The 13526-nt window shown below is 40.9% G+C and overlaps 1 long non-coding RNA gene across 3 annotated transcripts in view; it reads right to left on the minus strand.

Annotated features, from left to right (window-relative positions):
* Nucleotides 1-13526, minus strand: part of LOC129008058 (uncharacterized) — a 192906-nt gene that overhangs the window by 58093 nt on the left and 121287 nt on the right. For all 3 annotated transcript variants that reach the window (XR_008492461.2, XR_008492460.2, XR_010127569.1), the window contains exons 3-4: nucleotides 9242-9402; nucleotides 6083-6193 (exon numbers count right to left, since the gene is read on the minus strand). This is a non-coding gene — a long non-coding RNA (uncharacterized LOC129008058). The remainder of the gene's footprint in view (nucleotides 1-6082; nucleotides 6194-9241; nucleotides 9403-13526) is intronic.

A 13526-nucleotide genomic window follows, 5' to 3' on the forward strand; every position in this document is an offset into this window, starting at 1 on the left:
CAAGAAGGGAAGTTTAGAGAAAAAAGAATAAAAAGAAACGAGCAAAGCCTCCAAGAAATGTGGGACTATGTGAAAAGACCAAATCTACGTCTGATTGGTGTACCTGAAAGTGACGGGGAGAATGGAAACAAGTTGGAAAACACTCTGCAGGATATTATCCAGGAGAACTTCCCCAATCTAGCAAGGCAGGCCAACATTCAGATTCAGGAAATACAGAGAACGCCACAAAGATACTCCTCGAGAAGAGCAACTCCAAGACACATAATTGTCAGATTCACCAAAGTTGAAATGAAGGAAAAAATGTTAAGGGCAGCCAGAGAGAAAGGTCGGGTTACCATCAAAGGGAAGCCCATCAGACTAACAGCGGATCTCTCGGCAGAAACCCTACAAGCCAGAAGAGAGTGGGGGCCAATATTCAACATTCTTAAAGAAAAGAATTTTCAACCCAGAATTTCATATCCTGCCAAACTAAGCTTCATAAGTGAAGGAGAAATAAAATACTTTACAGACAAGCAAATGCTGAGAGATTTTGTCACCACCAGGCCTGCCCTAAAAGAGCTCCTGAAGGAAGCGCTAAACATGGAAAGGCACAACCGGTACCAGCCACTGCAAAATCATACCGAAATGTAAAGAACATCGAGACTAGGAAGAGACTGCATCAACTAACGAGCAAAATATCCAGCTAACATCATAATGACAGGATCAAATTCACACATAACAATATTAACTTTAAATGTAAATGGACTAAATGCTCCAATTAAAAGACACAGACTGGCAAACTGGATAAAGACTCAAGACCCATCAGTGTGCTGTATTCAGGAAACCCATCTCACGTGCAGAGACACACATAGGCTCAAAATAAAAGGATGGAGGAAGATCTACCAAGCAAATGGAAAACAAAAAAAGGCAGGGGTTGCAATCCTAGTCTCTGATAAAACAGACTTTAAACCAACAAAGATCAAAAGAGACAAAGAAGGCCATTACATAATGGTAAAGAGATTAATTCAACAAGAAGAGCTAACTATCCTAAATATATATGCACCCAATACAGGAGCACCCAGATTCATAAAGCAAGTCCTGAGTGACCTACAAAGAGACTTAGACTCCCACACATTAATAATGGGAGACTTTAACACCCCACTGTCAACATTAGACAGATCAACGAGACAGAAAGTCAACAAGGATACCCAGGAATTGAACTCAGCTCTGCACCAAGCGGACCTAATAGACATCTACAGAACTCTCCACCCCAAATCAACAGAATATACATTTTTTTCAGCACCGCACCACACCTATTCCAAAATTGACCATATACTTGGAAGTAAAGCTCTCCTCAATAAATGTAAAAGAACAGAAATTGTAACAAACTGTCTCTCAGATCACAGTGCAATCAAGCTAGAACTCAGGATTAAGAATCTCACTCAAAACCGCTCAACTACGTGGAAACTGAACAACCTGCTCCTGAATGACTACTGGGTACATAACGAAATGAAGGCAGAAATAAAGATGTTCTTTGAAACCAACGAGAACCAAGACACAACATACCAGAATCTCTGGGATGCATTCAAAGCAGTGTGTAGAGGGAAATTTATAGCACTAAATGCCCACAAGAGAAAGCAGGAAAGATCCAAAATTGACACCCTAACATCACAATTAAAAGAACTAGAAAAGCAAGAGCAAACACATTCAAAAGCTAGCAGAAGGCAAGAAATAACTAAAATCAGAGCAGAACTGAAGGAAATAGAGACACAAAAAACCCTTCAAAAAATAAATGAATCCAGGAGCTGGTTTTTTGAAAGGATCAACAAAATTGATAGACTGCTAGCAAGATTAATAAAGAAAAAAAGAGAGAAGAATCAAATAGATGCAATAAAAAATGATAAAGGGGATATCACCACCGATCCCACAGAAATACAAACTACCATCAGAGAATATTACAAACACCTCTATGCAAATAAACTAGAAAATCTAGAAGAAATGGATAAATTCCTCAACACATACACCCTCCCAAGACTAAACCAGGAAGAAGTTGAATCTCTGAATAGACCAATAACAGGAGCTGAAATTGTGGCAATAATCAATAGCTTACCAACCAAAAAAAGTCCAGGACCAGATGGGTTCACAGCCGAATTCTACCAGAGGTACAAGGAGGAGCTGGTACCATTCCTTCTGAAACTATTCCAATCAATAGAAAAAGAGGGAATCCTCCCTAACTCATTTTATGAGGCCAGCATCATCCTGATACCAAAGCCTGGCAGAGACACAACCAAAAAAGAGAATTTTAGACCAGTATCCTTGATGAACATTGATGCGAAAATCCTCAATAAGATACTGGCAAACAGAATCCAGCAGCACATCAAAAAGCTTATCCACCATGATCAAGTGGGCTTCATCCCTGGGATGCAAGGCTGGTTCAATATACGCAAATCAATAAATGTAATCCAGCATATAAACAGAACGAAAGACAAAAACCACATGATTATCTCAATAGATGCAGAAAAGGCCTTTGACAAAATTCAACAACCCTTCATGCTAAAAACTCTCAATAAATTAGGAATTGATGGGACGTATCTCAAAATAATAAGAGCTATTTATGACAAACCCACAGCCAATATCGTACTGAATGGGCAAAAACTGGAAGCATTCCCTTTGAAAACTGGCACAAGACAGGGATGCCCTCTCTCACCACTTCTATTCAACATAGTGTTGGAAGTTCTGGCCAGGGCAATTAGGCAGGAGAAGGAAATCAAGGGTATTCAATTAGGAAAAGAGGAAGTCAAATTGTCCCTGTTTGCAGATGACATGATAGTATATCTAGAAAACCCCATTGTCTCAGCCCAAAATCTCCTTAAGCTGATAAGCAACTTCAGCAAAGTCTCAGGATACAAAATCAATGTGCAAAAATCACAAGCATTCTTATACATCAATAACAGACAAATAGAGAGCCAAATCATGAGTGAACTCCCATTCACAATTGCTTCAAAGAGAATAAAATACCTAGGAATCCAACTTACAAGGGATGTGAAAGACCTCTTCAAGGAGAACTACAAACCACTGCTCAAGGAAATAAAAGAGGATACAAACAAATGGAAGAACATTCCATGCTCATGGGTAGGAAGAATCAATATCATGAAAATGGCCATCCTTCCCAAGGTAATTTACAGATTCAATGCCATCCCCATCAAGCTACCAATGACTTTCTTCACAGAATTGGAAAAAACTACTTTAAAGTTCATATGGAACCAAAAAAGAGCCCGCATCGCCAAGTCAATCCTAAGCCAAAAGAACAAAGCTGGAGGCATCACACTACCTGACTTCAAACTATACTACAAGGCTACAGTAACCAAAACAGCATGGTACTGGTACCAAAACAGAGATATAGATCAATGGAACAGAACAGAGCCGTCAGAAATAATGCCACATATCTACAAGTATCTGATCTTTGACAAACCTGACAAAAACAAGAAATGGGGAAAGGATTCCCTATTTAATAAATGGTGCTGGGAAAACTGGCTAGCCATATGTAGAAAGCTGAAACTGGATCCCTTCCTTACACCTTATACAAAAATCAATTCAAGATGGATTAAAGACTTAAATGTTAGACCTAAAACCATAAAAACCCTAGAAGAAAACCTAGGCATTACCATTCAGGACATAGGCATGGGCAAGGACTTCATGTCTAAAACACCAAAAGCAATGGCAACAAAAGCCAAAATTGACAAATGGGATCTAATTAAACTCAAGAGCTTCTGCACAGCAAAAGAAACTACCATCAGAGTGAACAGGCAACCTACAAAATGGGAGAAAATTTTCGCAACCTACTCATCTGACAAAGGGCTAATATCCAGAATCTACAATGAACTCCAACAAATTTACAAGAAAAAAACAAACAACCCCATCAAAAAGTGGGCGAAGGACATGAACAGACACTTCTCAAAAGAAGACATTTATGCAGCCAAAAGACACATGAAAAAATGCTCACCATCACTGGCCATCAGAGAAATGCAAATCAAAACCACAATGAGATACCATCTCACACCAGTTAGAATGGCAATCATTAAAAAGTCAGGAAACAACAGGTGCTGGAGAGGATGTGGAGAAATAGGAACACTTTTACACTGTTGCTGGGACTGTAAACTAGTTCAACCCTTGTGGAAGTCAGTGTGGCGATTCCTCAGGGATCTAGAACTAGAAATTCCATTCGACCCAGCCATCCCATTACTGGGTATATACCCAAAGGACTATAAATCATGCTGCTATAAAGACACATGCACACGTATGTTTATTGCGGCATTATTCACAATAGCAAAGACTTGGAACCAACCCAAATGTCCAACAATGATAGACTGGATTCAGAAAATGTGGCACATATACACCATGGAATACTATGCAGCCATAAAAAATGATGAGTTCACGTCCTTTGTAGGGACATGGATGAAATTGGAAATCATCATTCTCAGTAAACTATCGCAAGAACAAAAAACCAAACACCGCATATTCTCACTCATAGGTGGGAATTGAACAATGAGAACACATGGACACAGGAAGGGGAACATCACACTCTGGGGACTGTTGTGGGGTGGGGGGAGGGGGGAGGGATAGCATTGGCAGATATACCTAATGCTAGATGACGAGTTGGTGGGTGCAGCGCACCAGCATGGCACATGTATACATATGTAACTTACCTGCACATTGCGCACATGTACCAGAAAACCTAAAGTATAATAATAATAATAATAATAATAATAATAATAAAAGAAAAAAAAAATTTTAAAAAAATATATAGCTGGGTGTGGTGTCATGTGCCTGTAGTCCCAGTTACTCAGGAGGCTGAAGCGAGAGGGTCACTTGAGCCCACGAGTTTGAGGCTGCAGTGAGCTAAGATCATGCCATTACACTCCAGCCTGGGTGACAGATTGAGACCCCATCTCTAAAAGTCATTAAGTGTCCTTTTGACCATTTCCCTACATAACATTTAGTGCTAATCACCTGCTCTCACTCCCTATTATGCAGAGAAGCTTTCACTTTTCAAACCCAGGCACTAGTCCACGGCTTGTTTGTATACCATGGTAGACTTATCAAAGCAAATTTTCGATTAGGCAGGTTTCTCTTAACAAATGAATTTTCTATGAATATAAAAAATGTTTCTATATGTTCAAGGTTCAATTGCATGAAGCCTTTAGCATTTTCTTGGGAAAAATAATTGCTCCCTTACTAAGCCGCAGTTATTTGTATAAACTCTTCTAGAGCAGTGGACATTGTCATTCACCTATGTACCCACTGCAGTTCACCTAGCCATGTACCAGAAAGCACTCAACGAGTGTCTATTAAATTGAATGAATGCAGTGTAAGACCACATTACAAGTGTATTTAGCCCTAAGTGGCTACAACATTGTTCGCAGCAGCCAAGGAAGGGATCCCAGCAGTCAGGGAAAGCTATTTAATAGTCTAATTAAGTAATTCTCCACCCTAGTTGCACATTAGGCATCTGGGGAGTTTAAAAAAAATCATGAATTGTAGACCCCAACCTGCATCAGGTAAATCAGAATCTCTGGGGGTGAAGCTCAGGCATCAATATTATTTTCAAAGCTCCCAGGTTATTTTACCAGGCAGGAAAGGTTAAAAATGATGAACAGTTGCTGGAGATTTGGACTAATACTCTTCTCTGGGTCTAATCCATGACAGAGGAGAGAAACCAAGATAATCAGAGGGAGAAATACGGATTTCTTTTTGCTTTTCCCTGTTGTAGATGTTTTAGAGTTTACACTGTTCTTTCACATGCATGCATACCTTGCCACATCCCACCCCCACCACACAGTCTGGCCACTGAGCCTTGAGCTGTGTGTTCACTCTGTGAGTGTGAAGAACAACATGGCTACAGCCATGCTATGTAAATATGCAATCTTAGTTTTGGCTTGGTTGAGTATTGCTTCCCCAGGTTCCCAACTCCACTTTTACTGTTTTAGGTTCTGGTTTCACCAAGAATTCAGTGGCTGTGATACCTCCTGGGTATGAGAGAATAAAGAACTTGTAAAGCAGAATTGGCCAGCTTTCCACACCCCCACCTTCACCGCACACCAACCTGCGCTGACATCCAGAGGAGAACCAAGGGAATTGTTTCCTTCTGATTTGGACACACTCCACTTGAAGCTTCTCCAGGCATTGTGAAGCAGAATTCCTTTCAGTATATTGACTGTAAAGAGAAGAATTTTTGAACTGGAGACTTTGAAAATAAGGATGAGCATGTACAGAGTGAAAGCATGGGCCTCGAGTCAGCAGATTGGAATCCCTGACCTTGCTCTGTACGTCTCCAGCCACATAAGCTAAGCAGGTCCCCCCTCACTTCTTTCAGCTTTGGTCTTCTCCTCTGCAAAAGGAGTTTCTTCACCCATTTGTATTGTTTTTACAGAACTGCTGAGACTGGGTAATTTATAAAGAATGGAAATTTATTTCTGACTGTTATGGAGGCTGGGAGGTCCAAGATCATGGCACCAGCAGGTTCAGCTGTCTGGTAAGGGCTGCTCTCTGTTTACAAGACGGCACCTTGATTGCTGCATTTTTCAGATGGGAGGACACTGTGTTCTCACGGAGAAGAAGGGATGGGAGAGTGAAAACGGGCCAAACTCTCATCAAGCCCTTTTATAGTGGCATTAGTCTGTTTACCTAAACATCTCCCACAAAGGCCCCACCTCCCAACACTGTTGCACAGGGGATTCTTTTCAACACATGAATTTTGGAGGGACCATTTAGACCATAGCCAGGAGGATGCTGAATTTGAGGATCTTAAGGTTCCCTCCAGCTCTAAATACTTCATAGATTCTAAGTCCTGCAGCAGTACATGAGAAGTCTATTGAGACTCCCTAAACCATTCTCAAGAAGGTAAAGGCCCAGAGCCCTGCCTACACATGTGCTCAGATGATGCACTGAAATGGGCACTAGAAAGGAGCCAGAAAACAAGTCCAAGTCCCATTTCTGCCTTGAACTCACTCTGTGTTTTTGAAAAAGTCATGTTCTTTCTCTGAGCCTTCATTGTCTCAGCTGTAAGATGAATGTTAGAATAGATCATCTCTACTGTTCATTTCAACTCTGCCATTCTAGGGATGTTGGATGTCCTAGTGGCTGAGGGTTCATATTACAATAAATATGAAATTGAAACATAAAACAGCACTCAAAACATGAAGGAGAAATTGGGATTAAGAACCGAGAAAATACCTATTGTCTAAGAGAGAGGAGTGAACCAAACACAAATGCAAGTGGACGGAAGGAAAGGAGAGGGGGAGGGAGGGAGGGAAACAATTCACAAATAAAATTTAAATTCTAGATCTATTTCATCCAATCAAGGAAAAATACCTATAATTGCATTTTAACTTAAATATAAAAATTATATCACATTTCAGAAAAAATGCTTCAACTCTTCAAATGAACAATTATGTTGTTTACAAAATCAACTTCTTTTTTTTCTGTAAAACCTATGTGGCTTTTTCAGAAGAGAACTAACTAGGTTAATAAGCCCATATTCCCCCAATTCTTACTGACAAATAATACCATGTCTCAAAGTCTTAGGTCTTATTTTTTCCTTTTTCCCATTTGGTCTTTTTTTTCCCCCCATTTAGTCTTTTAAAAAGCTATTTAAGGACCTTCGATTTTAGATGCACACTCTTTAGCTTGGTACTTGAGGCCCCTTGTGATCTGACTTCACCTAGGGAGGGTTGCAGGCCTCACTCTTCCCTGCTCTCCTGCACATATCCCAGGGTCCACTTTTATTGAACCATCTAGTGCCTGTTTCCAAACTATACCTCACCCCTCTCATCGCTGGTTTTTGGTTTGTCTCACTCCTGCTTCTGCACAAATAAATCATTCAAGACTCAAGTTCCACTTCTTCCTTAAAATTTCCTCTGATTTTCTAAGCTGGAAACAATTTCCCACAGGCCCTGTTGTGAAATCCCCATCCACATTATTTCTATCTCTCTATGGCACTTAGTGTTTTCAGCCCTGCAATAAGGCTTCTAGAATATGACTTTCTGGAGAGCAAGGTTTGTGTCTGAGGACAGCACACAGAACAGTGTTTACGAGGCCAGGCCTGGCTGTCGGACAGACCTGGGCTTGACTTTTGGCTCTGTTGCTGGTTGCAGGGTGACCTAAGCAGGCTGCTTGACCTCTTAACTTCAGTTTACTCCTCTATAAAAGGTGGATGGTACCTACTTCATAGGCTTAGGGTGAGACCCAGGGAGATAATAAATGTAAAATAACTGTTACTATAGCACTTATTATATGTCAGACCCTGAAAGCACCTGATATTTGTTTTTTTTTCCACTGTTAAAATAACTTTAATTTATCTTGCATTTTACAGAAGTCTATGAATGATTTTTAAAAAGCATCTCCTTACCCCATATCATGTTTCTCTGACAGTTGTTAAAGTAGGCAATGAGTATGTCAACAGCTTGAGCATCAGCATCTTGCAAAGATTTCAGACTAACCAACGACTCACCAAAGAACTTGGCAGCTTTTTTTTGTCTTGTTTTTAATACAACGGTATATCGACTCTGATGGCAAACCTGTCCAGCCACATCTCCACAACACGCTTTGCAAAATCAGTGATTAGCAAATTAGTTAGCTTTGGCAAGGAGCTTGATATTTGTTAAATTCACAACTTCACAGAAACTATTAAGTAAGCCACACTTTATACATGAAGAACCTGACTCCCAAAGAGCTTAAGGGTCTTGCTCAAAATTAATCATTCTGCTAGTAAGTAGCTAGTCTGGCTCCATAATCCATGGTCTTGTCCACTGGGCTATATTGATTCTATTCTCTGATTGTTATTTATTTATTCATTTATTAAGATGGAGTCTCACTCTGTTGCCCAGGCTGGAGTGCAATGGTGTGATCTCGGCTCATTGCAACCTCCGCCTCCTGGATTCAAGCGTTTCTCATGCCTCAGCCTCCTGAGTAGCTGGGATTGCAGGTGTGTGCCACCATGCCCACTTAATTTTTGCATTTCCAGTAGTGATGGGGTTTCACCATGTTGGCCAAGCTGGTCTCGAACTCCTGACCTCCAGTGATACATCCCGCTCGGCCTCTCAAAGTTCTGGGATTATAGGCATGAGCCACTGTATGCAGCCTGATTGTTATTTATTTTTATCTGGGAATAATTCACATTTATTTTCTTATAGAATCTAGCACACCATTGGCATGAAGTAGATGCTCAAGAAATAATTATTTGAAGTGACTCAAAGAAACTCACCTGGTTAGATGCATTTGTGCTGTTGTAAGATTAGCCACTTGAATGACATGTTTGTAGGGAGCCAACAAACAACTGGTGAGCCTGGGGGGCTCTTCTGGTTTCCCTCCTTGGGCTCATTTCTACAGCTTCCTTAAGTGAGCCTAAGATACATTGCTCTAGCCCTGGAAAGAAAAGATTTCATTTTAAAAATTGTTCTTTTTTCAAGGAAATGTCAACAATACTAAACACACCCACATATTTCAGAGAACGAATAACGACAGAAAAAAGATTACTATTTTGCTGTGTGACCTTAGGCCAGTCATTTTATGTCCCTTAGACTTAGTCTACTTGTCTGCACAATGGCAGGGCTGAACATAATGATCTTTAAGCTCCAACCTTTTGTGATTCCATGTTGTTATATGTTTTTTTCTTCTTTTGATATCTCAACATATGTCTTAAGGCACACAGGATGCAGAAATGTAGAAATTTGATTTATATAGGCCGTATTTGCACAATGCAAAGAACAAAACAGAAATAAAAGCATTTTTGCTCATAGTTATTATTTCCACAACTACTCATAAATTTGCACAGTATTAGTAATTGCACAGTATTAGTAATAGCACCTCCTGTAAATTTAAAATACTTTTGCACTTATACAGGCTTTTGGAGATTTTTCAAAGCCTTTCACTCCATTGTTAAGAGGTCTCCAGACTGTTGAAAAACATCCCAACAAAAACATGAAAGACAGATGCATAGAAAGCTTGAATGTTATCTGTACATCTAGCGTTTATTAAACATCCATTATTTCTAAGTTCTGTAAAGAAACTTGAAAGACACACCCTAGACTCAAAACTCCTGCCACTTAAAAAGTAAGACATGCAAACATATGCAGCTACAAATTAAGTATATGAAAATACTGTGCAAACAATGGCCTTCCCGAAACCGCTTTTGCAAAATTATAACTAAGGAAATTATGACAGTGAAAGATATCAGACATAACCAACTCCATCTTGCTTCTAACCTCTAAGCTGTCCTTGTCCACTCCTGGGCGTAGGCTGAACTAACCTTGGGAAGGAATTTAGTTTATAGTTTAAATAATAGCCCTTCCCCAAAACTAAACTGTTCTTGTAAAATGAAAGAAAGGCCACCAGCCACCGAGTTAGAATGAGAGGGGCTGGAATTCTAGATACTACCAGCCATAATTCCGGAGGTCAGAAGATTTGCAACTTCCCCAGTTACTCTTAAAGGTAACATCACTATTGTGAACCTAAGATGGGGCTTTTGAGATATCTTTTCAGGTTTTTGTATTTCTACCAACTGGACGGCCCCACCTGGACCTGCCAACCAGTTCTGTGGTCTCTACCCAGGAACTGACTCAGCATAAGAGAAGAGCATTGACTCCCTGTTATTTCATCCCTGAGCCAACCAATCAGCACTCCTGATTCACTGGCCCCTACCCACCAAATTATCCTTGAAAACTCTGATCCCCGAATTTTTGGGGAGACTGATTTGAGTAATAATAAAACTCCAGTCTCCTGCACAGCTGGCTCTGGGTGAATTACTCTTTCTCTATTGCAATTCCCCTGTCTTAATAAATCAGCTCTGTCTAAGCAGTGGGCAAGGTGAACCCATTGGGTGGTTACAAATTTAGAGGCTCATCCAGGATTGCCCTTGTGGCTACCTGCCCGTGGTTCAGTAGCCCCCTCCAGCAATGGATCCAGAGGCCAGCCCAAGCAGCCACCTAGTTCACTTGGACTGGGAGCTGACTCTGGTACTCTCTCTACTGACGGGGCACTCCCGACCCAATGGGCATGGATTTAATTGCAATAGAGAAATAGTCCTGGGGAGACGTCCTATAACTGTAGCCCTATCACAGGGTGTCTGTCTATAGCCCCACTGTAGGGTGTCTGGGTTGGTGAGTATCCTAGGTGCTGCCAATGTCTCCTTCCTTTTCGCAACTAGTTCTGTAGCTCCATTGTGAAGTGTCTGTAGCTACAACATGGGGTGTCTGTCTTGGTTTGGCTCCTGGGGGGTCTTGGTTGGCTCTCCCTAACTAGTAAAAAGAGTTTTGGTTCGGGAGACTTCTCCTCAATCAAGAAGATTTCAGGGAGATTTCTCAAACATAGAATAGGAGGATAGTTTGAAAGAGATACTCTGGAATTCTTGGTTAGGAATCTTGATTTGGAAAGCCTTCTGTCTGTCTTGTCTATATGTGTGTATTTGTATATGTGGAGGAGATCTCTGAAGGAACTGCTGATGGAAGTCTAGCATGCCTAACTCAGATAACTCTCCTTATCTATCTGGTCACATTCAGTGAGTCCTGAAAGAAGTTTAACAGCCCTGGATCGGGTTTGTGACTGCTCTTCATCTTGCCCAGAGACCACCCATTGAATTCTCGGATGGAGGTCACCATTCCCCACTTTGTGTAGATCAAAGATAACAGGGACCAACGGGAAAAAGTTTGAGTCTTGCCAGGTCGATGTTGGGTGCTGAACGAGGTGACCAATGTCTGTTGTGTTATGTGTATTTTGCTTCCACTGGAATGGAAAATGTTAATTTGGTTCCCCATGCAGCCCATCAGGCAGCATCTTGCAACATTGAGAAGCTTTTGCCTATGGTTCCATAAAACAGAAAAGGATCATTTTCTTTTGTAATGGGGCTTGGTCCCCCACGTCTATGGCACAGTGAACAGGGCCATCAAACGCTGCTCCATTCTTCTAGAAGCTGCAGAGAAAGGGGACCCAGAAACCTGATATGCTGGCACAAAAGGCAAGAATTCTTACCAGAAAAGTGTCTGGCCTCTCTCTCTTTCTCTCTGTCTCTCTGCACTGTGTGTGTGTGTGAGTGTGTGTGTGTGTGTTGGAGGGGGGCAGTGGTAAGCGATAAATGTCACTGTGTGTCTCTGCAAAGGTTTGATGAATAGTAAAAAAGGATTTGTGAGACTAGTCTTAGGCTGTGGCAAATCTGGTGCACTTTGTGCTAAGAATTTGTCTTTCTGTAATGGAGAGAAGGGTGTCACAGGATAGAACATGAGTTTAGGACCCCTATAATTCTGCTTTTCAAGCCAACCCGGCAGGCTGGTCAGTTAGAAACTTTGCTGTGGGTCCCTGAAACCAATACCAGATGAAAATCTTGTGACCATGTAGATGTACTTTATCTTGGTCTCCACCATCCAGAGGACAGGAATTTGGGGGTTCATATTACAGCCCTAAAAATTATCTTGAGCAGTTAAAAGCCTTTGCAAGCTTGAAATCAGCTGCTGTAGACTTCTTCGGGGGAGAGCAGTAGAAACTGCTCAATGCTGTGTAGCTCAGTAGCTAAGGTTTTATCTCTTGACAATGGTGGCCCGGGTTCAATTCTTGGCTTCCAGAATGATTCCTTTCTGGTTTGTTATTTGTGTAACTTTGCCATTTATTGAGGTTTTTTTTTCACCCCATAGATAGCTTCTGATTTCCTGTCTTGAATTTTCCTTTCACTGAACTACCTTTGGGTATATTCTAAATCTTGTTTAAAAAAAAAGCTGCTTACCATCTCTTTAAAACACCTTTTGTATCCATGGTTAAGTTATAAACTTAATTAAAACTTACTAATTTCATGTGGGCGGTTACCTGGGGTAGAATTCAAAGGCCAGAAATACTGGCTGTCCTGACTAGAGTCTGGTAATAAGAGATTTAAAAGAGATTTTCTTTAAACAAAAGAGCTCTATGGTTAAAATTTGCTTAATTAAACATGAATATCCAAGCTATATATATTTAAAAGACCTTTATGTTTTTTCTCTTTGCTCTGCATTAAGTACTCTTTCTCTATTACAATTCCCCTGTCTTGATAAATTAGCTCTGTCTAGGCAGTGGGCAAGGTGAACCCACTGGGTGGTTACATTTCCAAAGCATTCTGGGAACAAGGCTATAGGACAAAAAGTCATTCTAGAATTTTTCTGCCGTAATAAGAATTGAGAGAGGAGAAAGAAAAGAAACCAGGCAGGCAGGCAGTTAGGATGCACCCTGGATTGAATTCTTAGAAACAAAAGAACAGCCTGCAGGCACAGATAAGGGAACTTACACTGTGGGACTTGCCTAAGACATGCCCACAGCTGCACAGATAAGAAAGGCTATACAGGTGATTTGCCCAGACATGCCAGAAGTGGAAAATTTCATCCCCTGACACATGCATAATAAGGGCAACAAAGCAATATGGGTAACTCAAGCTAAGGGCCCACATGCACCTTAGGAGGATGGGGTGGAGCTACCAGAAATACATGCCTTATGCAAATGAGATGCCCAGCCCTCATCAGTTTCCTATAAAAGCC

Source organism: Pongo pygmaeus, chromosome 9, assembly GCF_028885625.2.
Source record: "Pongo pygmaeus isolate AG05252 chromosome 9, NHGRI_mPonPyg2-v2.0_pri, whole genome shotgun sequence".
Classification (NCBI taxonomy): domain Eukaryota; kingdom Metazoa; phylum Chordata; class Mammalia; order Primates; family Hominidae; genus Pongo; species Pongo pygmaeus.